Source organism: Triturus cristatus, chromosome 8 (genome assembly GCF_964204655.1).
Source record: "Triturus cristatus chromosome 8, aTriCri1.1, whole genome shotgun sequence".
NCBI classification, from domain to species: Eukaryota; Metazoa; Chordata; class Amphibia; order Caudata; family Salamandridae; genus Triturus; species Triturus cristatus.
The window spans coordinates 55,790,115-55,814,710 of NC_140591.1; the positions used below are offsets into that span (position 1 = coordinate 55,790,115).

The following is a 24,596-nucleotide window of genomic DNA, read 5'->3' on the forward strand; positions in this document are numbered from 1 at the left end:
ATATTCACTCATCAGACCAAGTTACCTGCTGAATGATACTGGACACTTTAACACATAACTATAAACGAAAATAGAATGACCAGGTTCTGTATGTATCGTCTACAATTATTAATAATACATCAGGAGGCCACAGGGACTTGTTGGCTGAAATATCTCAGTTGGGAGATCGTTAGACTGAAGAGCTTAAGGTACCTGATTCAATCCTGACTTTCAGCACAGTGCGAGGGGATCCTACATTCTTGCAAAATATTTCTTGAAATCAGCTCTATTTTTTTTTTCTTTATTTCTCAAAATATTTTATCAACTGATCAACAACATGATAACTTCAACAAAAAGTTGTCTTTCTGTCCTCCTTCTAAACTTGCTTCCACCTCTCTTGCCATCAACTTTGATGACGAATTTATCCCATTTTATACTTTTTTCAAAGTAAACTCTTGTCTGCATCAGCTTTCACTTCTCCTTGAACAAAGTTGTCAGTATTGAGATGACATAGCTTACCTACTCAGGCGACATACGTCTGTGTAATACAGTGCTGGTCCACTTAGAGTTTTAAAAGAAAAACAACCTAACATTTATCCCAAAAACGCTACTCACCCATTTCACCAGTTAGCTGCTGAACAATGCAGGACACATTAAAACACAGCTCTAACCTCAGATTGAAAATCCAGGTTCTGCATCTCTGTTCTGGGATTGTTCAAAAAAAGAGGCTGAATACTATAGCTGCTGGCAGGCCGAAATAGCTCAGTTGGGAGAGCGTTAGACTGAAGATCTAAAGGTCCCTGGTTCGATCCCGGGTTTCGGCACATTTTGAACTTCTGCTTTGCATGCCACAAAGACTATTTTGAGTCAACTCATATTGACTTTGTTTATAATGATCAAAACCTTTTATCAAGATAATCAACAATACAATTAATTCAACATATTATTTACTTTCTGTCTTTCTTTCAAACTTGCTTCCACCTCTCTTGTATTCAACTTTGCCTCCTTTATTTCCCAATTCTTCCTTTAATTGAAAGTAAAGCTTTGCCTGCATCAGCCTCCAGTTCCCCTTATACAAAACTGTTAGTAGTCAGATGACCTAGCTTGCCGACCCTCGCCATATAGGTCTGTGTTTCTGAGTATAAGTCCATTCCTAGTTTACAAACATCATCTAACTAACTTGGCTCCTAAAAAGGAAATTCACCCATCAGACCAATTTAGCTACTGAATACTACTGGACAATTTAACACATAACTGCACATGCAGATAGAGTGACCAGGTTCTGCATTTATCTTTAACAATTATAAAAAATACAACAGAAAGCCAAAATTGCCAGCTGGATGAAATAGCTCAGTTGGGAGAGCAGTAGACTGAAGATCTAAAGGTCCCTGGTTCAATCCCGGGTTTAGGCACATTTTGAACTTCTGCTTTGCATGCCACAAATGCTATTTGGAGTCAACTCATATTGACGTTGTTTATAATGATCAAAACCTTTTATCAAGCTGATCGATAAGACAACCATTTCAACATATTTTTTACATTCTGTCTTTCTGTCAAACTTGCTTCCACCTCTCTTGTATTCAACTTTACCTGCTTTATTTGCCAATTCTTCCTTTAATTGAAAGTAAAGCTTTGCCTGCATCAGCCTCGAGTTCCCCTTATACAAAACTGTTAGTAGTCAGATGACCTAGTTTGCCTACCCTCGCCATATAGGTCTGTGTGTCTGAGTATAAATCCATTCATAGTTTACAAACATCTTCTAACTAACTTGGCTCCTAAAAAGGAAATTCACCCATCAGACCAATTTAGCTGCTGAATAATATTGGACAATTTAACACATAACTGCACATGCAGATAGAATGACCAGGGTCTGCATTTATCTTTAACAATTATCAAAAATACAACAGAAAGCCAAAATGGCCAGCTGGATGAAATAGCTCAGTTGGGAGAGTGTTAGATTGAAAATCTAAAAGTCCCTTCTTCAATGCTGGGTTTCGGAAAAGTCTGAGAGGTTTCTTGCTTCTCGCAAAATATTTCTTGGTATCAGCTCAAGTTTTTCTTTCTTTATTTATCAAAATATTTGATCAACTGATCGACAACATGATCAATTCAACATAGAATTGTCTTTCTGTCCTCCTTCTAAATTTGCTTCCACCTCTCTTGCATTCAGCTTCGACTACAAATGTTTCCTATTTCATGCTTTTTTGTAAAGTAAACTCTTGTCTGCATCAGCTTCCACTTCTCCTTGAACACAGATTTCAGTATTCAGATGACATAGCTTACCTACTCAGGCCAAATACCTCTGTGTAATATGGTGCTAGTCCATTCAGAGTAAAAAACAAAAGCTACCTAACCTGGATCCGAAAAATGCTATTTACCTATTGCACCCGTTAACTGATGAATGATACAGGACATCTTAAAACATAGCTCTAGCATGAGGTTGAGCATCTATTTTCTTGGGAAGTTTAAAAGAAAGGATGAAGACCCAAACTACCAGCAGGCCGAAATAGCTCAGTTGGGAGAGCGTTAGACTGAAGATCTAAAGGTCCCTGGTTCAATCCCGGGTTTCGGCACAATTTCAACCTCTGCTTTTCATGTCTCGAAAGCTGTTTGGAGTTAAATCAGCGCTCTTCTTTATCAAAACCTTTTATCAATCTGATCAACAACACAATCAATTCAACATATTATTTACTTTCTGTCTTCTTTTCAAACTTGCTTCCACCTCTCTTGTATTCAACTATGCCTCATTTATTTGCAACTTCTTGCTTTATTTTAAAGTAAAGCTTTGCCTGCATCAGCCTCCAATTCCCCTTATACAAAACTGTCAGTAGTCAGATGACATAGCTTGTACACCCTGGCCATATAGGTCTGTGTTTCAGAGTATAAGTCAATTCAGAGTTTAGAAAAAAAAATTCTACCTACATTGTCCCCTAAAAAGGATATTCACTCATCAGACCAAGTTACCTGCTGAATGATACTGGACACTTTAACATATAACTATAAACGAAAATAGAATGACCAGGTTCTGTATGTATCGTCTACAATTATTAATAATACATCAGGAGGCCACAGGGACTTGTTGGCTGAAATATCTCAGTTGGGAGATCGTTAGACTGAAGAGCTTAAGGTACCCGATTCAATCCTGACTTTCAGCACAGTGCGAGGGGATCCTACATTCTTGCAAAATATTTCTTGAAATCAGCTCTAGTTTTTTTTTCTTTATTTCTCAAAATATTTTATCAACTGATCAACAACATGATAACTTCAACAAAAAGTTGTCTTTCTGTCCTCCTTCTAAACTTGCTTCCACCTCTCTTGCCATCAGCTTTGATGACGAATTTATCCCATTTTATACTTTTTTCAAAGTAAACTCTTCTCTGCATCAGCTTTCACTTCTCCTTGAACAAAGTTGTCAGTATTGAGATGACATAGCTTACCTACTCAGGCGACATACGTCTGTGTAATACAGTGCTGGTCCACTTAGAGTTTTAAAAGAAAAACGACCTAACATTTATCCCAAAAACGCTACTCACCCATTTCACCAGTTAGCTGCTGAACAATGCAGGACACATTAAAACACAGCTCTAACCTCAGATTGAAAATCCAGGTTCTGCATCTCTGTTCTGGGATTGTTCAAAAAAAGAGGCTGAATACTATAACTGCTGGCAGGCCGAAATAGCTCAGCTGGGAGAGCGTTAGACTGAAGATCTAAAGGTCCCTGGTTCGATCCCGGGTTTCGGCACATTTTGAACTTCTGCTTTGCATGCCACAAAGACTATTTTGAGTCAATTCATATTGACTTTGTTTATAATGATCAAAACCTTTTATCAAGATAATCGACAATACAATTAATTCAACATATTATTTACTTTCTGTCTTTCTTTCAAACTTGCTTCCACCTCTCTTGTATTCAACTTTGCCTCCTTTATTTCCCAATTCTTCCTTTAATTGAAAGTAAAGCTTTGCCTGCATCAGCCTCCAGTTCCCCTTATACAAAACTGTTAGTAGTCAGATGACCTAGCTTGCCGACCCTCGCCATATAGGTCTGTGTTTCTGAGTATAAGTCCATTCATAGTTTACAAACATCATCTAACTAACTTGGCTCCTAAAAAGGAAATTCACCCATCAGACCAATTTAGCTACTGAATAATACTGGACAATTTAACACATAACTGCACATGCAGATAGAGTGACCAGGTTCTGCATTTATCTTTAACAATTATAAAAAATACAACAGAAAGCCAAAATTGCCAGCTGGATGAAATAGCTCAGTTGGGAGAGCAGTAGACTGAAGATCTAAAGGTCCCTGGTTCAATCCCGGGTTTAGGCACATTTTGAACTTCTGCTTTGCATGCCACAAATGCTATTTGGAGTCAACTCATATTGACGTTGTTTATAATGATCAAAACCTTTTATCAAGCTGATCGATAAGACAACCATTTCAACATATTTTTTACATTCTGTCTTTCTGTCAAACTTGCTTCCACCTCTCTTGTATTCAACTTTACCTGCTTTATTTGCCAATTCTTCCTTTAATTGAAAGTAAAGCTTTGCCTGCATCAGCCTCGAGTTCCCCTTATACAAAACTGTTAGTAGTCAGATGACCTAGTTTGCCTACCCTCGCCATATAGGTCTGTGTGTCTGAGTATAAGTCCATTCATAGTTTACAAACATCTTCTAACTAACTTGGCTCCTAAAAAGGAAATTCACCCATCAGACCAATTTAGCTGCTGAATAATATTGGACAATTTAACACATAACTGCACATGCAGATAGAATGACCAGGGTCTGCATTTATCTTTAACAATTATCAAAAATACAACAGAAAGCCAAAATGGCCAGCTGGATGAAATAGCTCAGTTGGGAGAGTGTTAGATTGAAAATCTAAAAGTCCCTTTTTCAATGCTGGGTTTCGGAAAAGTCTGAGAGGTTTCTTGCTTCTCACAAAATATTTCTTGGTATCAGCTCAAGTTTTTCTTTCTTTATTTATCAAAATATTTGATCAACTGACCGACAACATGATCAATTCAACATAGAATTGTCTTTCTGTCCTCCTTCTAAATTTGCTTCCACCTCTCTTGCATTCAGCTTCGACTACAAATGTTTCCTATTTCATGCTTTTTTGTAAAGTAAACTCTTGTCTGCATCAGCTTCCACTTCTCCTTGAACACAGATTTCAGTATTCAGATGACATAGCTTACCTACTCAGGCCAAATACCTCTGTGTAATATGGTGCTAGTCCATTCAGAGTAAAAAAAAAAGCTACCTAACCTGGATCCGAAAAATGCTATTTACCTATTGCACCCGTTAACTGATGAATGATACAGGACATCTTAAAACATAGCTCTAGCATGAGGTTGAGCAACTATTTTCTTGGGAAGTTTAAAAGAAAGGATGAAGACCCAAACTACCAGCAGGCCGAAATAGCTCAGTTGGGAGAGCGTTAGACTGAAGATCTAAAGGTCCCTGGTTCAATCCCGGGTTTCGGCACAATTTCAACCTCTGATTTTCATGTCTCAAAAGCTGTTTGGAGTTAAATCAACGCTCTTCTTTATCAAAACCTTTTATCAATCTGATCAACAACACAATTAATTCAACATATTATTTACTTTCTGTCTTCTTTTCAAACTTGCTTCCACCTCTCTTGTATTCAACTATGCCTCATTTATTTGAAACTTCTTGCTTTATTTTAAAGTAAAGCTTTGCCTGCATCAGCCTCCAATTCCCCTTATACAAAACTGTCAGTAGTCAGATGACATAGCTTGTACACCCCGGCCATATAGGTCTGTGTTTCAGAGTATAAGTCAATTCAGAGTTTAGAAAAAAAAATTCTACCTACATTGTCCCCTAAAAAGGATATTCACTCATCAGACCAAGTTACCTGCTGAATGATACTGGACACTTTAACACATAACTATAAACGAAAATAGAATGACCAGGTTCTGTATGTATCGTCTACAATTATTAATAATACATCAGGAGGCCACAGGGACTTGTTGGCTGAAATATCTCAGTTGGGAGATCGTTAGACTGAAGAGCTTAAGGTACCTGATTCAATCCTGACTTTCAGCACAGTGCGAGGGGATCCTACATTCTTGCAAAATATTTCTTGAAATCAGCTCTAGTTTTTTTTTCTTTATTTCTCAAAATATTTTATCAACTGATCAACAACATGATAACTTCAACAAAAAGTTGTCTTTCTGTCCTCCTTCTGAACTTGCTTCCACCTCTCTTGCCATCAGCTTTGATGACGAATTTATCCCATTTTATACTTTTTTCAAAGTAAACTCTTGTCTGCATCAGCTTTCACTTCTCCTTGAACAAAGTTGTCAGTATTGAGATGACATAGCTTACCTACTCAGGCGACATACGTCTGTGTAATACAGTGCTGGTCCACTTAGAGTTTTAAAAGAAAAACGACCTAACATTTATCCCAAAAACGCTACTCACCCATTTCACCAGTTAGCTGCTGAACAATGCAGGACACATTAAAACACAGCTCTAACCTCAGGTTGAAAATCCAGGTTCTGCATCTCTGTTCTGGGATTGTTCAAAAAAGAGGCTGAATACTATAGCTGCTGGCAGGCCGAAATAGCTCAGTTGGGAGAGCGTTAGACTGAAGATCTAAAGGTCCCTGGTTCGATCCCGGGTTTCGGCACATTTTGAACTTCTGCTTTGCATGCCACAAAGACTATTTTGAGTCAACTCATATTGACTTTGTTTATAATGATCAAAACCTTTTATCAAGATAATCAACAATACAATTAATTCAACATATTATTTACTTTCTGTCTTTCTTTCAAACTTGCTTCCACCTCTCTTGTATTCAACTTTGCCTCCTTTATTTCCCAATTCTTCCTTTAATTGAAAGTAAAGCTTTGCCTGCATCAGCCTCCAGTTCCCCTTATACAAAACTGTTAGTAGTCAGATGACCTAGCTTGCCGACCCTCGCCATATAGGTCTGTGTTTCTGAGTATAAGTCCATTCCTAGTTTACAAACATCATCTAACTAACTTGGCTCCTAAAAAGGAAATTCACCCATCAGACCAATTTAGCTACTGAATAATACTGGACAATTTAACACATAACTGCACATGCAGATAGAGTGACCAGGTTCTGCATTTATCTTTAACAATTATAAAAAATACAACAGAAAGCCAAAATTGCCAGCTGGATGAAATAGCTCAGTTGGGAGAGCAGTAGACTGAAGATCTAAAGGTCCCTGGTTCAATCCCGGGTTTAGGCACATTTTGAACTTCTGCTTTGCATGCCACAAATGCTATTTGGAGTCAACTCATATTGACGTTGTTTATAATGATCAAAACCTTTTATCAAGCTGATCGATAAGACAACCATTTCAACATATTTTTTACATTCTGTCTTTCTGTCAAACTTGCTTCCACCTCTCTTGTATTCAACTTTACCTGCTTTATTTGCCAATTCTTCCTTTAATTGAAAGTAAAGCTTTGCCTGCATCAGCCTCGAGTTCCCCTTATACAAAACTGTTAGTAGTCAGATGACCTAGTTTGCCTACCCTCGCCATATAGGTCTGTGTGTCTGAGTATAAATCCATTCATAGTTTACAAACATCTTCTAACTAACTTGGCTCCTAAAAAGGAAATTCACCCATCAGACCAATTTAGCTGCTGAATAATATTGGACAATTTAACACATAACTGCACATGCAGATAGAATGACCAGGGTCTGCATTTATCTTTAACAATTATCAAAAATACAACAGAAAGCCAAAATGGCCAGCTGGATGAAATAGCTCAGTTGGGAGAGTGTTAGATTGAAAATCTAAAAGTCCCTTGTTCAATGCTGGGTTTCGGAAAAGTCTGAGAGGTTTCTTGCTTCTCGCAAAATATTTCTTGGTATCAGCTCAAGTTTTTCTTTCTTTATTTATCAAAATATTTGATCAACTGATCGACAACATGATCAATTCAACATAGAATTGTCTTTCTGTCCTCCTTCTAAATTTGCTTCCACCTCTCTTGCATTCAGCTTCGACTACAAATGTTTCCTATTTCATGCTTTTTTGTAAAGTAAACTCTTGTCTGCATCAGCTTCCACTTCTCCTTGAACACAGATTTCAGTATTCAGATGACATAGCTTACCTACTCAGGCCAAATACCTCTGTGTAATATGGTGCTAGTCCATTCAGAGTAAAAAAAAAAGCTACCTAACCTGGATCCGAAAAATGCTATTTACCTATTGCACCCGTTAACTGATGAATGATACAGGACATCTTAAAACATAGCTCTAGCATGAGGTTGAGCATCTATTTTCTTGGGAAGTTTAAAAGAAAGGATGAAGACCCAAACTACCAGCAGGCCGAAATAGCTCAGTTGGGAGAGCGTTAGACTGAAGATCTAAAGGTCCCTGGTTCAATCCCGGGTTTCGGCACAATTTCAACCTCTGCTTTTCATGTCTCGAAAGCTGTTTGGAGTTAAATCAACGCTCTTCTTTATCAAAACCTTTTATCAATCTGATCAACAACACAATCAATTCAACATATTATTTACTTTCTGTCTTCTTTTCAAACTTGCTTCCACCTCTCTTGTATTCAACTATGCCTCATTTATTTGAAACTTCTTGCTTTATTTTAAAGTAAAGCTTTGCCTGCATCAGCCTCCAATTCCCCTTATACAAAACTGTCAGTAGTCAGATGACATAGCTTGTACACCCTGGCCATATAGGTCTGTGTTTCAGAGTATAAGTCAATTCAGAGTTTAGAAAAAAAAATTCTACCTACATTGTCCCCTAAAAAGGATATTCACTCATCAGACCAAGTTACCTGCTGAATGATACTGGACACTTTAACATATAACTATAAACGAAAATAGAATGACCAGGTTCTGTATGTATCGTCTACAATTATTAATAATACATCAGGAGGCCACAGGGACTTGTTGGCTGAAATATCTCAGTTGGGAGATCGTTAGACTGAAGAGCTTAAGGTACCTGATTCAATCCTGACTTTCAGCACAGTGCGAGGGGATCCTACATTCTTGCAAAATATTTCTTGAAATCAGCTCTAGTTTTTTTTTCTTTATTTCTCAAAATATTTTATCAACTGATCAACAACATGATAACTTCAACAAAAAGTTTTCTTTCTGTCCTCCTTCTAAACTTGCTTCCACCTCTCTTGCCATCAGCTTTGATGACGAATGTATCCCATTTTATACTTTTTTCAAAGTAAACTCTTCTCTGCATCAGCTTTCACTTCTCCTTGAACAAAGTTGTCAGTATTGAGATGACATAGCTTACCTACTCAGGCGACATACGTCTGTGTAATACAGTGCTGGTCCACTTAGAGTTTTAAAAGAAAAACGACCTAACATTTATCCCAAAAACGCTACTCACCCATTTCACCAGTTAGCTGCTGAGCAATGCAGGACACATTAAAACACAGCTCTAACCTCAGATTGAAAATCCAGGTTCTGCATCTCTGTTCTGGGATTGTTCAAAAAAAGAGGCTGAATACTATAACTGCTGGCAGGCCGAAATAGCTCAGTTGGGAGAGCGTTAGACTGAAGATCTAAAGGTCCCTGGTTCGATCCCGGGTTTCGGCACATTTTGAACTTCTGCTTTGCATGCCACAAAGACTATTTTGAGTCAACTCATATTGACTTTGTTTATAATGATCAAAACCTTTTATCAAGATAATCGACAATACAATTAATTCAACATATTATTTACTTTCTGTCTTTCTTTCAAACTTGCTTCCACCTCTCTTGTATTCAACTTTGCCTCCTTTATTTCCCAATTCTTCCTTTAATTGAAAGTAAAGCTTTGCCTGCATCAGCCTCCAGTTCCCCTTATACAAAACTGTTAGTAGTCAGATGACCTAGCTTGCCGACCCTCGCCATATAGGTCTGTGTTTCTGAGTATAAGTCCATTCATAGTTTACAAACATCATCTAACTAACTTGGCTCCTAAAAAGGAAATTCACCCATCAGACCAATTTAGCTACTGAATAATACTGGACAATTTAACACATAACTGCACATGCAGATAGAGTGACCAGGTTCTGCATTTATCTTTAACAATTATAAAAAATACAACAGAAAGCCAAAATTGCCAGCTGGATGAAATAGCTCAGTTGGGAGAGCAGTAGACTGAAGATCTAAAGGTCCCTGGTTCAATCCCGGCTTTAGGCACATTTTGAACTTCTGCTTTGCATGCCACAAATGCTATTTGGAGTCAACTCATATTGACGTTGTTTATAATGATCAAAACCTTTTATCAAGCTGATCGATAAGACAACCATTTCAACATATTTTTTACATTCTGTCTTTCTGTCAAACTTGCTTCCACCTCTCTTGTATTCAACTTTACCTGCTTTATTTGCCAAATCTTCCTTTAATTGAAAGTAAAGCTTTGCCTGTATCAGCCTCGAGTTCCCCTTATACAAAACTGTTAGTAGTCAGATGACCTAGTTTGCCTACCCTCGCCATATAGGTCTGTGTGTCTGAGTATAAGTCCATTCATAGTTTACAAACATCTTCTAACTAACATGGCTCCTAAAAAGGAAATTCACCCATCAGACCAATTTAGCTGCTGAATAATATTGGACAATTTAACACATAACTGCACATGCAGATAGAATGACCAGGGTCTGCATTTATCTTTAACAATTATCAAAAATACAACAGAAAGCCAAAATGGCCAGCTGGATGAAATAGCTCAGTTGGGAGAGTGTTAGATTGAAAATCTAAAAGTCCCTTTTTCAATGCTGGGTTTCGGAAAAGTCTGAGAGGTTTCTTGCTTCTCACAAAATATTTCTTGGTATCAGCTCAAGTTTTTCTTTCTTTATTTATCAAAATATTTGATCAACTGATCGACAACATGATCAATTCAACATAGAATTGTCTTTCTGTCCTCCTTCTAAATTTGCTTCCACCTCTCTTGCATTCAGCTTCGACTACAAATGTTTCCTATTTCATGATTTTTTGTAAAGTAAACTCTTGTCTGCATCAGCTTCCACTTCTCCTTGAACACAGATTTCAGTATTCAGATGACATAGCTTACCTACTCAGGCCAAATACCTCTGTGTAATATGGTGCTAGTCCATTCAGAGTAAAAAAAAAAGCTACCTAACCTGGATCCGAAAAATGCTATTTACCTATTGCACCCGTTAACTGATGAATGATACAGGACATCTTAAAACATAGCTCTAGCATGAGGTTGAGCAACTATTTTCTTGGGAAGTTTAAAAGAAAGGATGAAGACCCAAACTACCAGCAGGCCGAAATAGCTCAGTTGGGAGAGCGTTAGACTGAAGATCTAAAGGTCCCTGGTTCAATCCCGGGTTTCGGCACAATTTCAACCTCTGATTTTCATGTCTCAAAAGCTGTTTGGAGTTAAATCAACGCTCTTCTTTATCAAAACCTTTTATCAATCTGATCAACAACACAATCAATTCAACATATTATTTACTTTCTGTCTTCTTTTCAAACTTGCTTCCACCTCTCTTGTGTTCAACTATGCCTCATTTATTTGAAACTTCTTGCTTTATTTTAAAGTAAAGCTTTGCCTGCATCAGCCTCCAATTCCCCTTATACAAAACTGTCAGTAGTCAGATGACATAGCTTGTACACCCTGGCCATATAGGTCTGTGTTTCAGAGTATAAGTCAATTCAGAGTTTAGAAAAAAAAATTCTACCTACATTGTCCCCTAAAAAGGATATTCACTCATCAGACCAAGTTACCTGCTGAATGATACTGGACACTTTAACACATAACTATAAACGAAAATAGAATGACCAGGTTCTGTATGTATCGTCTACAATTATTAATAATACATCAGGAGGCCACAGGGACTTGTTGGCTGAAATATCTCAGTTGGGAGATCGTTAGACTGAAGAGCTTAAGGTACCTGATTCAATCCTGACTTTCAGCACAGTGCGAGGGGATCCTACATTCTTGCAAAATATTTCTTGAAATCAGCTCTAGTTTTTTTTTCTTTATTTCTCAAAATATTTTATCAACTGATCAACAACATGATAACTTCAACAAAAAGTTGTCTTTCTGTCCTCCTTCTAAACTTGCTTCCACCTCTCTTGCCATCAGCTTTGATGACGAATTTATCCCATTTTATACTTTTTTCAAAGTAAACTCTTGTCTGCATCAGCTTTCACTTCTCCTTGAACAAAGTTGTCAGTATTGAGATGACATAGCTTACCTACTCAGGCGACATACGTCTGTGTAATACAGTGCTGGTCCACTTAGAGTTTTAAAAGAAAAACGACCTAACATTTATCCCAAAAACGCTACTCACCCATTTCACCAGTTAGCTGCTGAACAATGCAGGACACATTAAAACACAGCTCTAACCTCAGATTGAAAATCCAGGTTCTGCATCTCTGTTCTGGGATTGTTCAAAAAAAGAGGCTGAATAATATAACTGCTGGCAGGCCGAAATAGCTCAGTTGGGAGAGCGTTAGACTGAAGACCTAAAGGTCCCTGGTTCGATCCCGGGTTTCGGCACATTTTGAACTTCTGCTTTGCATGCCACAAAGACTATTTTGAGTCAACTCATATTGACTTTGTTTATAATGATCAAAACCTTTTATCAAGATAATCGACAATACAATTAATTCAACATATTATTTACTTTCTGTCTTTCTTTCAAACTTGCTTCCACCTCTCTTGTATTCAACTTTGCCTCATTTATTTCCCAATTCTTCCTTTAATTGAAAGTAAAGCTTTGCCTGCATCAGCCTCCAGTTCCCCTTATACAAAACTGTTAGTAGTCAGATGACCTAGCTTGCCGACCCTCGCCATATAGGTCTGTGTTTCTGAGTATAAGTCCATTCATAGTTTACAAACATCATCTAACTAACTTGGCTCCTAAAAAGGAAATTCACCCATCAGACCAATTTAGCTACTGAATAATACTGGACAATTTAACACATAACTGCACATGCAGATAGAGTGACCAGGTTCTGCATTTATCTTTAACAATTATAAAAAATACAACAGAAAGCCAAAATTGCCAGCTGGATGAAATAGCTCAGTTGGGAGAGCAGTAGACTGAAGATCTAAAGGTCCCTGGTTCAATCCAGGGTTTAGGCACATTTTGAACTTCTGCTTTGCATGCCACAAATGCTATTTGGAGTCAACTCATATTGACGTTGTTTATAATGATCAAAACCTTTTATCAAGCTGATCGATCAGACAACCATTTCAACATATTTTTTACATTCTGTCTTTCTGTCAAACTTGCTTCCACCTCTCTTGTATTCAACTTTACCTGCTTTATTTGCCAATTCTTCCTTTAATTGAAAGTAAAGCTTTGCCTGCATCAGCCTCGAGTTCCCCTTATACAAAACTGTTAGTAGTCAGATGACCTAGTTTGCCTACACTCGCCATATAGGTCTGTGTGTCTGAGTATAAGTCCATTCATAGTTTACAAACATCTTCTAACTAACTTGGCTCCTAAAAAGGAAATTCACCCATCAGACCAATTTAGCTGCTGAATAATATTGGACAATTTAACACATAACTGCACATGCAGATAGAATGACCAGGGTCTGCATTTATCTTTAACAATTATCAAAAATACAACAGAAAGCCAAAATGGCCAGCTGGATGAAATAGCTCAGTTGGGAGAGTGTTAGATTGAAAATCTAAAAGTCTCTTGTTCAATGCTGGCTTTCGGAAAAGTCTGAGAGGTTTCTTGCTTCTCACAAAATATTTCTTGGTATCAGCTCAAGTTTTTCTTTATTTATCAAAATATTTGATCAACTGATCGACAACATGATCAATTCAACATAGAATTGTCTTTCTGTCCTCCTTCTAAATTTGCTTCCACCTCTCTTGCATTCAGCTTCGACTACAAATGTTTCCTATTTCATGCTTTTTTGTAAAGTAAACTCTTGTCTGCATCAGCTTCCACTTCTCCTTGAACACAGATTTCAGTATTCAGATGACATAGCTTACCTACTCAGGCCAAATACCTCTGTGTAATATGGTGCTAGTCCATTCAGAGTAAAAAAAAAAGCTACCTAACCTGGATCCGAAAAATGCTTTTTACCTATTGCACCAGTTAACTGATGAATGATACAGGACATCTTAAAACATAGCTCTAGCATGAGGTTGAGCATCTATTTTCTTGGGAAGTTTAAAAGAAAGGATGAAGACCCAAACTACCAGCAGGCCGAAATAGCTCAGTTGGGAGAGCGTTAGACTGAAGATCTAAAGGTCCCTGGTTCAATCCCGGGTTTCGGCACAATTTCAACTTCTGCTTTTCATGTCACAAAAGCTGTTTGGAGTTAAATCAACGCTCTTCTTTATCAAAACCTTTTATCAATCTGATCAACAACACAATCAATTCAACATATTATTTACTTTCTGTCTTCCTTTCAAACTTGCTTCCACCTCTCTTGTATTCAACTATGCCTCATTTATTTGCAACTTCTTGCTTTATTTTAAAGTAAAGCTTTGCCTGCATCAGCCTCCAATTCCCCTTATACAAAACTGTCAGTAGTCAGATGACATAGCTTGTACACCCTGGCCATATAGGTCTGTGTTTCAGAGTATAAGTCAATTCAGAGTTTAGAAAAAAAAATTCTACCTACATTGTCCCCTAAAAAGGATATTCACTCATCAGACCAAGTTACCTGCTGAATGATACTGGACACTTTAACACATAACTATAAACGAAAATAGAATGACCAGGTTCTGTATGTATCGTCTACAATTATTAATAATACATCAGGAGGCCACAGGGACTTGTTGGCTGAAATATCTCAGTTGGGAGATCGTTAGACTGAAGAGCTTAAGGTACCTGATTCAATCCTGACTTTCAGCACAGTGCGAGGGGATCCTACATTCTTGCAAAATATTTCTTGAAATCAGCTCTAGTTTTTTTTTCTTTATTTCTCAAAATATTTTATCAACTGATCAACAACATGATAACTTCAACAAAAAGTTGTCTTTCTGTCCTCCTTCTAAACTTGCTTCCACCTCTCTTGCCATCAGCTTTGATGACGAATTTATCCCATTTTATACTTTTTTCAAAGTAAACTCTTGTCTGCATCAGCTTTCACTTCTCCTTGAACAAAGTTGTCAGTATTGAGATGACATAGCTTACCTACTCAGGCGACATACGTCTGTGTAATACAGTGCTGGTCCACTTAGAGTTTTAAAAGAAAAACGACCTAACATTTATCCCAAAAACGCTACTCACCCATTTCACCAGTTAGCTGCTGAACAATGCAGGACACATTAAAACACAGCTCTAACCTCAGATTGAAAATCCAGGTTCTGCATCTCTGTTCTGGGATTGTTCAAAAAAAGAGGCTGAATAATATAACTGCTGGCAGGCCGAAATAGCTCAGTTGGGAGAGCGTTAGACTGAAGACCTAAAGGTCCCTGGTTCGATCCCGGGTTTCGGCACATTTTGAACTTCTGCTTTGCATGCCACAAAGACTATTTTGAGTCAACTCATATTGACTTTGTTTATAATGATCAAAACCTTTTATCAAGATAATCGACAATACAATTAATTCAACATATTATTTACTTTCTGTCTTTCTTTCAAACTTGCTTCCACCTCTCTTGTATTCAACTTTGCCTCCTTTATTTCCCAATTCTTCCTTTAATTGAAAGTAAAGCTTTGCCTGCATCAGCCTCCAGTTCCCCTTATACAAAACTGTTAGTAGTCAGATGACCTAGCTTGCCGACCCTCGCCATATAGGTCTGTGTTTCTGAGTATAAGTCCATTCATAGTTTACAAACATCATCTAACTAACTTGGCTCCTAAAAAGGAAATTCACCCATCAGACCAATTTAGCTACTGAATAATACTGGACAATTTAACACATAACTGCACATGCAGATAGAGTGACCAGGTTCTGCATTTATCTTTAACAATTATAAAAAATACAACAGAAAGCCAAAATTGCCAGCTGGATGAAATAGCTCAGTTGGGAGAGCAGTAGACTGAAGATCTAAAGGTCCCTGGTTCAATCCAGGGTTTAGGCACATTTTGAACTTCTGCTTTGCATGCCACAAATGCTATTTGGAGTCAACTCATATTGACGTTGTTTATAATGATCAAAACCTTTTATCAAGCTGATCGATAAGACAACCATTTCAACATATTTTTTACATTCTGTCTTTCTGTCAAACTTGCTTCCACCTCTCTTGTATTCAACTTTACCTGCTTTATTTGCCAATTCTTCCTTTAATTGAAAGTAAAGCTTTGCCTGCATCAGCCTCGAGTTCCCCTTATACAAAACTGTTAGTAGTCAGATGACCTAGTTTGCCTACACTCGCCATATAGGTCTGTGTGTCTGAGTATAAGTCCATTCATAGTTTACAAACATCTTCTAACTAACTTGGCTCCTAAAAAGGAAATTCACCCATCAGACCAATTTAGCTGCTGAATAATATTGGACAATTTAACACATAACTGCACATGCAGATAGAATGACCAGGGTCTGCATTTATCTTTAACAATTATCAAAAATACAACAGAAAGCCAAAATGGCCAGCTGGATGAAATAGCTCAGTTGGGAGAGTGTTAGATTGAAAATCTAAAAGTCTCTTGTTCAATGCTGGGTTTCGGAAAAGTCTGAGAGGTTTCTTGCTTCTCACAAAATATTTCTTGGTATCAGCTCAAGTTTTTCTTTATTTATCAAAATATTTGATCAACTGATCGACAACATGATCAATTCAACATAGAATTGTCTTTCTGTCCTCCTTCTAAATTTGCTTCCACCTCTCTTGCATTCAGCTTCGACTACAAATGTTTCCTATTTCATGCTTTTTTGTAAAGTAAACTCTTGTCTGCATCAGCTTCCACTTCTCCTTGAACACAGATTTCAGTATTCAGATGACATAGCTTACCTACTCAGGCCAAATACCTCTGTGTAATATGGTGCTAGTCCATTCAGAGTAAAAAAAAAAGCTACCTAACCTGGATCCGAAAAATGCTTTTTACCTATTGCACCCGTTAACTGATGAATGATACAGGACATCTTAAAACATAGCTCTAGCATGAGGTTGAGCATCTATTTTCTTGGGAAGTTTAAAAGAAAGGATGAAGACCCAAACTACCAGCAGGCCGAAATAGCTCAGTTGGGAGAGCGTTAGACTGAAGATCTAAAGGTCCCTGGTTCAATCCCGGGTTTCGGCACAATTTCAACTTCTGCTTTTCATGTCACAAAAGCTGTTTGGAGTTAAATCAACGCTCTTCTTTATCAAAACCTTTTATCAATCTGATCAACAACACAATCAATTCAACATATTATTTACTTTCTGTCTTCCTTTCAAACTTGCTTCCACCTCTCTTGTATTCAACTATGCCTCATTTATTTGCAACTTCTTGCTTTATTTTAAAGTAAAGCTTTGCCTGCATCAGCCTCCAATTCCCCTTATACAAAACTGTCAGTAGTCAGATGACATAGCTTGTACACCCTGGCCATATAGGTCTGTGTTTCAGAGTATAAGTCAATTCAGAGTTTAGAAAAAAAAATTCTACCTACCTTGTCCCCTAAAAAGGATATTCACTCATCAGACCAAGTTACCTGCTGAATGATACTGGACACTTTAACACATAACTATGAACGAAAATAGAATGACCAGGTTCTGTATGTATCGTCTACAATTATTAATAATACATCAGGAGGCCACAGGGACTTGTTGGCTGAAATATCTCAGTTGGGAGATCGTTAGACTGAAGAGCTTAAGGTACCTGATTCAATCCTGACTTTCAGCACAGTGCGAGGGGATCCTACATTCTTGCAAAATATTTCTTGAAATCAGCTCTAGTTTTTTTTTCTTTATTTCTCAAAATATTTTATCAACTGATCAACAACATGATAACTTCAACAAAAAGTTGTCTTTCTGTCCTCCTTCTAAACTTGCTTCCACCTCTCTTGCCATCAGCTTTGATGACGAATTTATCCCATTTTATACTTTTTTCAAAGTAAACTCTTGTCTGCATCAGCTTTCACTTCTCCTTGAACAAAGTTGTCAGTATTGAGATGACATAGCTTACCTACTCAGGCGACATACGTCTGTGTAATACAGTGCTGGTCCACTCAGAGTTTTAAAAGAAAAACGACCTAACATTTATCCCAAAAACACTACTCACCCATTTCACCAGTTAGCTGCTGAACAATGCAGGACACATTAAAACACAGCTCTAACCTCAGATTGAAAATCCAGGTTCTGCATCTCTGTTCTGGGATTGTTCAAAAAAAGAGGCTGAATACTATAGCTGCTGGCAGGCCGAAATAGCTCAGTTGGTAGAGTGTTAGACAGAAGATCTAAAGGTCCCTGGTTCGATCCCGGGTTTCGGCACATTTTGAACTTCTGCTTTGCATGCCACAAAGACTATTTTGAGTCAACTCATATTGACTTTGTTTATAATGATCAAAACCTTTTATCAAGATAATCGACAATACAATTAATTCAACATATTATTTACTTTCTGTCTTTCTTTCAAACTTGCTTCCACCTCTCTTGTATTCAACTTTGCCTCCTTTATTTCCCAATTCTTCCTTTAATTGAAAGTAAAGCTTTGCCTGCATCAGCCTCCAGTTCCCCTTATACAAAACTGTTAGTAGTCAGATGACCTAGCTTGCCGACCCTCGCCATATAGGTCTGTGTTTCTGAGTATAAGTCCATTCATAGTTTACAAACATCATCTAACTAACTTGGCTCCTAAAAAGGAAATTCACCAATCAGACCAATTTAGCTACTGAATAATACTGGACAATTTAACACATAACTGCACATGCAGATAGAGTGACCAGGTTCTGCATTTATCTTTAACAATTATAAAAAATACAACAGAAAGCCAAAATTGCCAGCTGGATGAAATAGCTCAGTTGGGAGAGCAGTAGACTGAAGATCTAAAGGTCCCTGGTTCAATCCCGGGTTTAGGCACATTTTGAACTTCTGCTTTGCATGCCACAAATGCTATTTGGAGTCAACTCATATTGACGTTGTTTATAATGATCAAAACCTTTTATCAAGCTGATCGATAAGACAACCATTTCAACATATTTTTTACATTCTGTCTTTCTGTCAAACTTGCTTCCACCTCTCTTGTATTCAACTTTACCTGCTTTATTTGCCAATTCTTCCTTTAATTGAAAGTAAAGCTTTGCCTGCATCAGCCTCGAGTTCCCCTTATACAAAACTGTTAGTAGTCAGATGACCTAGTTTGCCTACCCTCGCCATATAGGTCTGTGTGTCTGAGTATAAATCCATTCATAGTTTACAAACATCTTCTAACTAACTTGGCTCCTAAAAAGGAAATTCACCCATCAGACCAATTTAGCTGCTGAATAATATTGGACAATTTAACACATAACTGCACATGCAGATAGAATGACCAGGGTCTGCATTTATCTTTAACAATTATCAAAAATACAACAGAAAGCCAAAATGGCCAGCTGGATGAAATAGCTCAGTTGGGAGAGTGTTAGATTGAAAATCTAAAAGTCTCTTGTTCAATGCTGGGTTTCGGAAAAGTCTGAGAGGTTTCTTGCTTCTCACAAAATATTTCTTGGCATCAGCTCAAGTTTTTCTTTATTTATCAAAATATTTGATCAACTGATCGACAACATGATCAATTCAACATAGAATTGTCTTTCTGTCCTCCTTCTAAATTTGCTTCCACCTCTCTTGCATTCAGCTTCGACTACAAATGTTTCCTATTTCATGCTTTTTTGTAAAGTAAACTCTTGTCTGCATCAGCTTCCACTTCTCCTTGAACACAGATTTCAGTATTCAGATGACATAGCTTACCTACTCAGGCCAAATACCTCTGTGTAATATGGTGCTAGTCCATTCAGAGTAAAAAAAAAAGCTACCTAACCTGGATCCGAAAAATGCTTTTTACCTATTGCACCCGTTAACTGATGAATGATACAGGACATCTTAAAACATAGCTCTAGCATGAGGTTGAGCATCTATTTTCTTGAGAAGTTTAAAAGAAAGGATGAAGACCCAAACTACCAGCAGGCCGAAATAGCTCAGTTGGGAGAGCGTTAGACTGAAGATCTAAAGGTCCCTGGTTCAATCCCGGGTTTCGGCACAATTTCAACTTCTGCTTTTCATGTCACAAAAGCTGTTTGGAGTTAAATCAACGCTCTTCTTTATCAAAACCTTTTATCAATCTGATCAACAACACAATCAATTCAACATATTATTTACTTTCTGTCTTCCTTTCAAACTTGCTTCCACCTCTCTTGTATTCAACTATGCCTCATTTATTTGCAACTTCTTGCTTTATTTTAAAGTAAAGCTTTGCCTGCATCAGCCTCCAATTCCCCTTATACAAAACTGTCAGTAGTCAGATGACATAGCTTGTACACCCTGGCCATATAGGTCTGTGTTTCAGAGTATAAGTCAATTCAGAGTTTAGAAAAAAAAATTCTACCTACATTGTCCCCTAAAAAGGATATTCACTCATCAGACCAAGTTACCTGCTGAATGATACTGGACACTTTAACACATAACTATAAACGAAAATAGAATGACCAGGTTCTGTATGTATCGTCTACAATTATTAATAATACATCAGGAGGCCACAGGGACTTGTTGGCTGAAATATCTCAGTTGGGAGATCGTTAGACTGAAGAGCTTAAGGTACCTGATTCAATCCTGACTTTCAGCACAGTGCGAGGGGATCCTACATTCTTGCAAAATATTTCTTGAAATCAGCTCTAGTTTTTTTTTCTTTATTTCTCAAAATATTTTATCAACTGATCAACAACATGATAACTTCAACAAAAAGTTGTCTTTCTGTCCTCCTTCTAAACTTGCTTCCACCTCTCTTGCCATCAGCTTTGATGACGAATTTATCCCATTTTATACTTTTTTCAAAGTAAACTCTTGTCTGCATCAGCTTTCACTTCTCCTTGAACAAAGTTGTCAGTATTGAGATGACATAGCTTACCTACTCAGGCGACATACGTCTGTGTAATACAGTGCTGGTCCACTTAGAGTTTTAAAAGAAAAACGACCTAACATTTATCCCAAAAACGCTACTCACCCATTTCACCAGTTAGCTGCTGAACAATGCAGGACACATTAAAACACAGCTCTAACCTCAGATTGAAAATCCAGGTTCTGCATCTCTGTTCTGGGATTGTTCAAAAAAAGAGGCTGAATAATATAACTGCTGGCAGGCCGAAATAGCTCAGTTGGGAGAGCGTTAGACTGAAGACCTAAAGGTCCCTGGTTCGATCCCGGGTTTCGGCACATTTTGAACTTCTGCTTTGCATGCCACAAAGACTATTTTGAGTCAACTCATATTGACTTTGTTTATAATGATCAAAACCTTTTATCAAGATAATCGACAATACAATTAATTCAACATATTATTTACTTTCTGTCTTTCTTTCAAACTTGCTTCCACCTCTCTTGTATTCAACTTTGCCTCCTTTATTTCCCAATTCTTCCTTTAATTGAAAGTAAAGCTTTGCCTGCATCAGCCTCCAGTTCCCCTTATACAAAACTGTTAGTAGTCAGATGACCTAGCTTGCCGACCCTCGCCATATAGGTCTGTGTTTCTGAGTATAAGTCCATTCATAGTTTACAAACATCATCTAACTAACTTGGCTCCTAAAAAGGAAATTCACCCATCAGACCAATTTAGCTACTGAATAATACTGGACAATTTAACACATAACTGCACATGCAGATAGAGTGACCAGGTTCTGCATTTATCTTTAACAATTATAAAAAATACAACAGAAAGCCAAAATTGCCAGCTGGATGAAATAGCTCAGTTGGGAGAGCAGTAGACTGAAGATCTAAAGGTCCCTGGTTCAATCCAGGGTTTAGGCACATTTTGAACTTCTGCTTTGCATGCCACAAATGCTATTTGGAGTCAACTCATATTGACGTTGTTTATAATGATCAAAACCTTTTATCAAGCTGATCGATAAGACAACCATTTCAACATATTTTTTACATTCTGTCTTTCTGTCAAACTTGCTTCCACCTCTCTTGTATTCAACTTTACCTGCTTTATTTGCCAATTCTTCCTTTAATTGAAAGTAAAGCTTTGCCTGCATCAGCCTCGAGTTCCCCTTATACAAAACTGTTAGTAGTCAGATGACCTAGTTTGCCTACACTCGCCATATAGGTCTGTGTGTCTGAGTATAAGTCCATTCATAGTTTACAAACATCTTCTAACTAACTTGGCTCCTAAAAAGGAAATTCACCCATCAGACCAATTTAGCTGCTGAATAATATTGGACAATTTAACACATAACTGCACATGCAGATAGAATGACCAGGGTCTGCATTTATCTTTAACAATTATCAAAAATACAACAGAAAGCCAAAATGGCCAGCTGGATGAAATAGCTCAGTTGGGAGAGTGTTAGATTGAAAATCTAAAAGTCTCTTGTTCAATGCTGGGTTTCGGAAAAGTCTGAGAGGTTTCTTGCTTCTCACAAAATATTTCTTGGTATCAGCTCAAGTTTTTCTTTATTTATCAAAATATTTGATCAACTGATCGACAACATGATCAATTCAACATAGAATTGTCTTTCTGTCCTCCTTCTAAATTTGCTTCCACCTCTCTTGCATTCAGCTTCGACTACAAATGTTTCCTATTTCATGCTTTTTTGTAAAGTAAACTCTTGTCTGCATCAGCTTCCACTTCTCCTTGAACACAGATTTCAGTATTCAGATGACATAGCTTACCTACTCAGGCCAAATACCTCTGTGTAATATGGTGCTAGTCCATTCAGAGTAAAAAAAAAAGCTACCTAACCTGGATCCGAAAAATGCTTTTTACCTATTGCACCCGTTAACTGATGAATGATACAGGACATCTTAAAACATAGCTCTAGCATGAGGTTGAGCATCTATTTTCTTGGGAAGTTTAAAAGAAAGAATGAAGACCCAAGCTACCAGCAGGCCGAAATAGCTCAGTTGGGAGAGCGTTAGACTGAAGATCTAAAGGTCCCTGGTTCAATCCCGGGTTTCGGCACAATTTCAACTTCTGCTTTTCATGTCACAAAAGCTGTTTGGAGTTAAATCAACGCTCTTCTTTATCAAAACCTTTTATCAATCTGATCAACAACACAATCAATTCAACATATTATTTACTTTCTGTCTTCCTTTCAAACTTGCTTCCACCTCTCTTGTATTCAACTATGCCTCATTTATTTGCAACTTCTTGCTTTATTTTAAAGTAAAGCTTTGCCTGCATCAGCCTCCAATTCCCCTTATACAAAACTGTCAGTAGTCAGATGACATAGCTTGTACACCCTGGCCATATAGGTCTGTGTTTCAGAGTATAAGTCAATTCAGAGTTTAGAAAAAAAAATTCTACCTACCTTGTCCCCTAAAAAGGATATTCACTCATCAGACCAAGTTACCTGCTGAATGATACTGGACACTTTAACACATAACTATGAACGAAAATAGAATGACCAGGTTCTGTATGTATCGTCTACAATTATTAATAATACATCAGGAGGCCACAGGGACTTGTTGGCTGAAATATCTCAGTTGGGAGATCGTTAGACTGAAGAGCTTAAGGTACCTGATTCAATCCTGACTTTCAGCACAGTGCGAGGGGATCCTACATTCTTGCAAAATATTTCTTGAAATCAGCTCTAGTTTTTTTTTCTTTATTTCTCAAAATATTTTATCAACTGATCAACAACATGATAACTTCAACAAAAAGTTGTCTTTCTGTCCTCCTTCTAAACTTGCTTCCACCTCTCTTGCCATCAGCTTTGATGACGAATTTATCCCATTTTATACTTTTTTCAAAGTAAACTCTTGTCTGCATCAGCTTTCACTTCTCCTTGAACAAAGTTGTCAGTATTGAGATGACATAGCTTACCTACTCAGGCGACATACGTCTGTGTAATACAGTGCTGGTCCACTCAGAGTTTTAAAAGAAAAACGACCTAACATTTATCCCAAAAACACTACTCACCCATTTCACCAGTTAGCTGCTGAACAATGCAGGACACATTAAAACACAGCTCTAACCTCAGATTGAAAATCCAGGTTCTGCATCTCTGTTCTGGGATTGTTCAAAAAAAGAGGCTGAATACTATAGCTGCTGGCAGGCCGAAATAGCTCAGTTGGGAGAGTGTTAGACAGAAGATCTAAAGGTCCCTGGTTCGATCCCGGGTTTCGGCACATTTTGAACTTCTGCTTTGCATGCCACAAAGACTATTTTGAGTCAACTCATATTGACTTTGTTTATAATGATCAAAACCTTTTATCAAGATAATCGACAATACAATTAATTCAACATATTATTTACTTTCTGTCTTTCTTTCAAACTTGCTTCCACCTCTCTTGTATTCAACTTTGCCTCCTTTATTTCCCAATTCTTCCTTTAATTGAAAGTAAAGCTTTGCCTGCATCAGCCTCCAGTTCCCCTTATACAAAACTGTTAGTAGTCAGATGACCTAGCTTGCCGACCCTCGCCATATAGGTCTGTGTTTCTGAGTATAAGTCCATTCATAGTTTACAAACATCATCTAACTAACTTGGCTCCTAAAAAGGAAATTCACCAATCAGACCAATTTAGCTACTGAATAATACTGGACAATTTAACACATAACTGCACATGCAGATAGAGTGACCAGGTTCTGCATTTATCTTTA

General features: G+C 37.5%; 12 non-coding genes across 12 annotated transcripts; all 12 read left to right on the top strand.

Moving 5' to 3' along the window:
- Window positions 1-730: 730 nt before the first annotated feature.
- TRNAF-GAA (transfer RNA phenylalanine (anticodon GAA)) lies at window positions 731-803 on the top strand. The gene has a single exon. It is a non-coding gene; the product is annotated as a tRNA-Phe (tRNA).
- Window positions 804-2,479: 1,676 nt separating this feature from the next.
- TRNAF-GAA (transfer RNA phenylalanine (anticodon GAA)) lies at window positions 2,480-2,552 on the top strand. Its single transcript has one exon. It is a non-coding gene; the product is annotated as a tRNA-Phe (tRNA).
- Window positions 2,553-3,648: 1,096 nt separating this feature from the next.
- Window positions 3,649-3,721, top strand: TRNAF-GAA (transfer RNA phenylalanine (anticodon GAA)). The gene has a single exon. It is a non-coding gene; the product is annotated as a tRNA-Phe (tRNA).
- A 1,675-nt stretch (window positions 3,722-5,396) lies between these two features.
- Window positions 5,397-5,469, top strand: TRNAF-GAA (transfer RNA phenylalanine (anticodon GAA)). The gene has a single exon. It is a non-coding gene; the product is annotated as a tRNA-Phe (tRNA).
- A 1,095-nt stretch (window positions 5,470-6,564) lies between these two features.
- TRNAF-GAA (transfer RNA phenylalanine (anticodon GAA)) lies at window positions 6,565-6,637 on the top strand. Its single transcript has one exon. It is a non-coding gene; the product is annotated as a tRNA-Phe (tRNA).
- A 1,675-nt stretch (window positions 6,638-8,312) lies between these two features.
- TRNAF-GAA (transfer RNA phenylalanine (anticodon GAA)) lies at window positions 8,313-8,385 on the top strand. Its single transcript has one exon. It is a non-coding gene; the product is annotated as a tRNA-Phe (tRNA).
- A 1,096-nt stretch (window positions 8,386-9,481) lies between these two features.
- On the top strand, window positions 9,482-9,554 carry TRNAF-GAA (transfer RNA phenylalanine (anticodon GAA)). Its single transcript has one exon. It is a non-coding gene; the product is annotated as a tRNA-Phe (tRNA).
- A 1,675-nt stretch (window positions 9,555-11,229) lies between these two features.
- On the top strand, window positions 11,230-11,302 carry TRNAF-GAA (transfer RNA phenylalanine (anticodon GAA)). Its single transcript has one exon. It is a non-coding gene; the product is annotated as a tRNA-Phe (tRNA).
- Window positions 11,303-14,142: 2,840 nt separating this feature from the next.
- On the top strand, window positions 14,143-14,215 carry TRNAF-GAA (transfer RNA phenylalanine (anticodon GAA)). The gene has a single exon. It is a non-coding gene; the product is annotated as a tRNA-Phe (tRNA).
- A 2,840-nt stretch (window positions 14,216-17,055) lies between these two features.
- On the top strand, window positions 17,056-17,128 carry TRNAF-GAA (transfer RNA phenylalanine (anticodon GAA)). Its single transcript has one exon. It is a non-coding gene; the product is annotated as a tRNA-Phe (tRNA).
- Window positions 17,129-19,968: 2,840 nt separating this feature from the next.
- TRNAF-GAA (transfer RNA phenylalanine (anticodon GAA)) lies at window positions 19,969-20,041 on the top strand. The gene has a single exon. It is a non-coding gene; the product is annotated as a tRNA-Phe (tRNA).
- Window positions 20,042-22,881: 2,840 nt separating this feature from the next.
- On the top strand, window positions 22,882-22,954 carry TRNAF-GAA (transfer RNA phenylalanine (anticodon GAA)). The gene has a single exon. It is a non-coding gene; the product is annotated as a tRNA-Phe (tRNA).
- Window positions 22,955-24,596: the final 1,642 nt, after the last annotated feature.